The sequence below is a fragment of the Thalassophryne amazonica genome, chromosome 15 (assembly GCF_902500255.1).
Source record: "Thalassophryne amazonica chromosome 15, fThaAma1.1, whole genome shotgun sequence".
In the NCBI taxonomy this organism is placed as follows: Eukaryota; Metazoa; Chordata; class Actinopteri; order Batrachoidiformes; family Batrachoididae; genus Thalassophryne; species Thalassophryne amazonica.
The window spans coordinates 93,093,672-93,099,671 of NC_047117.1; positions in this window are offsets into that span (position 1 = coordinate 93,093,672).

A 6,000-nucleotide genomic window follows, 5' to 3' on the forward strand; every position below is an offset into this window, starting at 1 on the left:
GTCTCTCTTTTTCATATTGTCTTTCAGTGGACATATACTTTGTCTCTATGATATTGTTGTTCAGTAGACATATACTTTGTCTCTCTTTTTCATATTGTCTTTCAGTGGACATATACTTTGTCTCTCTTTTTCATATTGTCGTTCAGTGGACATATACTTTGTCTCTCTTTTTCATATTGTCTTTCAGTGGACATATACTTTGTCTCTCTTTTTCATATTGTCTTTCAGTGGACATATACTTTTGTCTCTTTTTCATATTGTCGTTCAGTGGACATATACTTTGTCTCTCTTTTTCATATTGTCTTTCAGTGGACATATACTTTGTCTCTCTTTTTTATATTGTCTTTCAGTGGACATATACTTTGTCTCTATGATATTGTTGTTCAGTAGACATAGACTTTGTCTCTCTTTTTCATATTGTCTTTCAGTGGACATATACTTTGTCTCTCTTTTTCATATTGTCTTTCAGTGGACATATACTTTTGTCTCTCTTTTTCATATTGTCGTTCAGTGGACATATACTTTGTCTATCTTTTTCATATTGTCTTTCAGTGGACATATACTTTGTCTCTCTTTTTCATATTGTCGTTCAGTGGACATATACTTTGTCTCTCTTTTTCATATTGTCGTTCAGTGGACATATGCTTTGTCTCTCTTTTTCATATTGCCTTTCAGTGGACATATACTTTGTCTCTCTTTTTCATATTGTCTTTCAGTGGACATATACTTTGTCTCTCTTTTTCATATTGTCGTTCAGTGGACATATACTTTGTCTCTCTTTTTCATATTGTATTTCAGTGGACATATACTTTGTCTTTCTTTTTCATATTGTATTTCAGTGGACATATACTTTGTCTCTCTTTTTCATATTGTATTTCAGTGGACATATACTTTGTCTCTCTTTTTCATATTGTATTTCAGTGGACATATACTTTGTCTTTCTTTTTCATATTGTATTTCAGTGGACATATACTTTGTCTCTCTTTTCATATTGTATTTCAGTGGACATATACTTTGTCTCTCTTTTTCATATTGTCGTTCAGTGGACATATACTTTTTTCTCTCTTTTTCATATTGTCTTTCAGTGGACATATACTTTGTCTCTCTTTTTCATATTGTCGTTCAGTGGACATATACTTTTTCTCTCTTTTTCATATTGTCTTTCAGTGGACATATACTTTTTTCTCTCTTTTTCATATTGTCTTTCAGTGGACATATACTTTTTTCTCTCTTTTTCATATTGTCGTTCAGTGGACATATACTTTTTTCTCTCTTTTTCATATTGTCTTTCAGTGGACATATACTTTGTCTCTCTTTTTCATATTGTCTTTCAGTGGACATATACTTTGTCTCTCTTTTCATATTGTCGTTCAGTGGACATATACTTTGTCTCTCTTTTTCATAATGTCGTTCAGTAGACATACTTTGTCTCTCTTTTTCATATTGTCTTTCAGTGGACATATACTTTGTCTCTCTTTTTCATATTGTCTTTCAGTGGACATATACTTTGTCTCTCTTTTTCATATTGTCGTTCAGTGGACATATACTTTGTCTCTCTTTTTCATATTGTCTTTCAGTGGACATATACTTTGTCTCTCTTTTTCATATTGTCTTTCAGTGGACATATACTTTTGTCTCTCTTTTTCATATTGTCGTTCAGTGGACATATACTTTGTCTATCTTTTTCATATTGTCTTTCAGTGGACATATACTTTGTCTCTCTTTTTCATATTGTCGTTCAGTGGACATATACTTTGTCTCTCTTTTTCATATTGTCGTTCAGTGGACATATGCTTTGTCTCTCTTTTTCATATTGCCTTTCAGTGGACATATACTTTGTCTCTCTTTTCATATTGTCTTTCAGTGGACATATACTTTGTCTCTCTTTTTCATATTGTCGTTCAGTGGACATATACTTTGTCTCTCTTTTTCATATTGTATTTCAGTGGACATATACTTTGTCTTTCTTTTTCATATTGTATTTCAGTGGACATATACTTTGTCTCTCTTTTTCATATTGTATTTCAGTGGACATATACTTTGTCTCTCTTTTTCATATTGTATTTCAGTGGACATATACTTTGTCTTTCTTTTTCATATTGTATTTCAGTGGACATATACTTTGTCTCTCTTTTTCATATTGTATTTCAGTGGACATATACTTTGTCTCTCTTTTTCATATTGTCGTTCAGTGGACATATACTTTTTTCTCTCTTTTTCATATTGTCTTTCAGTGGACATATACTTTGTCTCTCTTTTTCATATTGTCGTTCAGTGGACATATACTTTTTTCTCTCTTTTTCATATTGTCTTTCAGTGGACATATACTTTTTTCTCTCTTTTTCATATTGTCTTTCAGTGGACATATACTTTTTTCTCTCTTTTTCATATTGTCGTTCAGTGGACATATACTTTTTTCTCTCTTTTTCATATTGTCTTTCAGTGGACATATACTTTGTCTCTCTTTTTCATATTGTCTTTCAGTGGACATATACTTTGTCTCTCTTTTTCATATTGTCGTTCAGTGGACATATACTTTGTCTCTCTTTTTCATAATGTCGTTCAGTAGACATACTTTGTCTCTCTTTTTCATATTGTCTTTCAGTGGACATATACTTTGTCTCTCTTTTTCATATTGTCTTTCAGTGGACATATACTTTGTCTCTCTTTTTCATATTGTCGTTCAGTGGACATATACTTTGTCTCTCTTTTTCATATTGTCTTTCAGTGGACATATACTTTGTCTCTCTTTTTCATATTGTCGTTCAGTGGACATATACTTTGTCTCTCTTTTTCATATTGTCTTTCAGTGGACATATACTTTGTCTCTATGATATTGTCTTTCAGTGGACATATACTTTTTTCTCTCTTTTTCATATTGTCTTTCAGTGGACATATACTTTTTTCTCTCTTTTTCATATTGTCGTTCAGTGGACATATACTTTTTTCTCTCTTTTTCATATTGTCTTTCAGTGGACATATACTTTGTCTCTCTTTTTCATATTGTCTTTCAGTGGACATATACTTTGTCTCTCTTTTTCATATTGTCGTTCAGTGGACATATACTTTGTCTCTCTTTTTCATAATGTCGTTCAGTAGACATACTTTGTCTCTCTTTTTCATATTGTCTTTCAGTGGACATATACTTTGTCTCTCTTTTTCATATTGTCTTTCAGTGGACATATACTTTGTCTCTCTTTTTCATATTGTCGTTCAGTGGACATATACTTTGTCTCTCTTTTTCATATTGTCTTTCAGTGGACATATACTTTGTCTCTCTTTTTCATATTGTCGTTCAGTGGACATAAACTTTGTCTCTCTTTTTCATATTGTCTTTCAGTGGACATATACTTTGTCTCTATGATATTGTTGTTCAGTGGACATATACTTTGTCTCTCTTTTTCATATTGTTGTTCAGTGGACATATACTTTGTCTCTCTTTTTCATATTGTCGTTCAGTGGACATATACTTTTTTCTCTCTTTTTCATAATGTCGTTCAGTGGACATATACTTTGTCTCTCTTTTTCATAATGTCTTTCAGTGGACATATACTTTGTCTCTCTTTTTCATATTGTCTTTCAGTGGACATATACTTTGTCTCTATGATATTGTTGTTCAGTAGACATAGACTTTGTCTCTCTTTTTCATATTGTCTTTCAGTGGACATATACTTTTGTCTCTCTTTTTCATATTGTCGTTCAGTGGACATATACTTTGTCTCTCTTTTTCATATTGTCTTTCAGTGGACATATACTTTGTCTCTCTTTTTCATATTGTCTTTCAGTGGACATATACTTTTGTCTCTTTTTCATATTGTCGTTCAGTGGACATATACTTTGTCTCTCTTTTCATATTGTCTTTCAGTGGACATATACTTTGTCTCTCTTTTTTATATTGTCTTTCAGTGGACATATACTTTGTCTCTATGATATTGTTGTTCAGTAGACATAGACTTTGTCTCTCTTTTTCATATTGTCTTTCAGTGGACATATACTTTGTCTCTCTTTTTCATATTGTCTTTCAGTGGACATATACTTTTGTCTCTCTTTTTCATATTGTCGTTCAGTGGACATATACTTTGTCTATCTTTTTCATATTGTCTTTCAGTGGACATATACTTTGTCTCTCTTTTTCATATTGTCGTTCAGTGGACATATACTTTGTCTCTCTTTTTCATATTGTCGTTCAGTGGACATATACTTTGTCTCTCTTTTTCATATTGCCTTTCAGTGGACATATACTTTGTCTCTCTTTTTCATATTGTCTTTCAGTGGACATATACTTTGTCTCTCTTTTTCATATTGTCGTTCAGTGGACATATACTTTGTCTTTCTTTTTCATATTGTATTTCAGTGGACATATACTTTGTCTCTCTTTTTCATATTGTATTTCAGTGGACATATACTTTGTCTCTCTTTTTCATATTGTCGTTCAGTGGACATATACTTTTTCTCTCTTTTTCATATTGTCTTTCAGTGGACATATACTTTGTCTCTCTTTTTCATATTGTCGTTCAGTGGACATATACTTTTTTCTCTCTTTTTCATATTGTCTTTCAGTGGACATATACTTTTTTCTCTCTTTTCATATTGTCTTTCAGTGGACATATACTTTTTTCTCTCTTTTTCATATTGTCGTTCAGTGGACATATACTTTTTTCTCTCTTTTTCATATTGTCTTTCAGTGGACATATACTTTGTCTCTCTTTTTCATATTGTCTTTCAGTGGACATATACTTTGTCTCTCTTTTTCATATTGTCGTTCAGTGGACATATACTTTGTCTCTCTTTTTCATAATGTCGTTCAGTAGACATACTTTGTCTCTCTTTTTCATATTGTCTTTCAGTGGACATATACTTTGTCTCTCTTTTTCATATTGTCTTTCAGTGGACATATACTTTTGTCTCTCTTTTTCATATTGTCGTTCAGTGGACATATACTTTGTCTATCTTTTTCATATTGTCTTTCAGTGGACATATACTTTGTCTCTCTTTTTCATATTGTCGTTCAGTGGACATATACTTTGTCTCTCTTTTTCATATTGTCGTTCAGTGGACATATACTTTGTCTCTCTTTTTCATATTGCCTTTCAGTGGACATATACTTTGTCTCTCTTTTTCATATTGTCTTTCAGTGGACATATACTTTGTCTCTCTTTTTCATATTGTCGTTCAGTGGACATATACTTTGTCTTTCTTTTTCATATTGTATTTCAGTGGACATATACTTTGTCTCTCTTTTTCATATTGTATTTCAGTGGACATATACTTTGTCTCTCTTTTTCATATTGTCGTTCAGTGGACATATACTTTTGTCTCTCTTTTTCATATTGTCTTTCAGTGGACATATACTTTGTCTCTCTTTTTCATATTGTCGTTCAGTGGACATATACTTTTGTCTCTCTTTTTCATATTGTCTTTCAGTGGACATATACTTTTGTCTCTCTTTTTCATATTGTCGTTCAGTGGACATATACTTTTTTCTCTCTTTTTCATATTGTCTTTCAGTGGACATATACTTTGTCTCTCTTTTTCATATTGTCTTTCAGTGGACATATACTTTGTCTCTCTTTTTCATATTGTCGTTCAGTGGACATATACTTTGTCTCTCTTTTTCATTTGTTGTTCAGTGGACATATACTTTGTCTCTCTTTTTCATATTGTCTTTCAGTGGACATATACTTTGTCTCTCTTTTTCATATTGTCTTTCAGTGGACATATACTTTGTCTCTCTTTTTCATATTGTCGTTCAGTGGACATATACTTTGTCTCTCTTTTTCATATTGTCTTTCAGTGGACATATACTTTGTCTCTCTTTTTCATATTGTCGTTCAGTGGACATATACTTTGTCTCTCTTTTTCATATTGTCTTTCAGTGGACATATACTTTGTCTCTATGATATTGTCTTTCAGTGGACATATACTTTTGTCTCTCTTTTTCATATTGTCTTTCAGTGGACATATACTTTTTTCTCTCTTTTCATATTGTCGTTCAGTGGA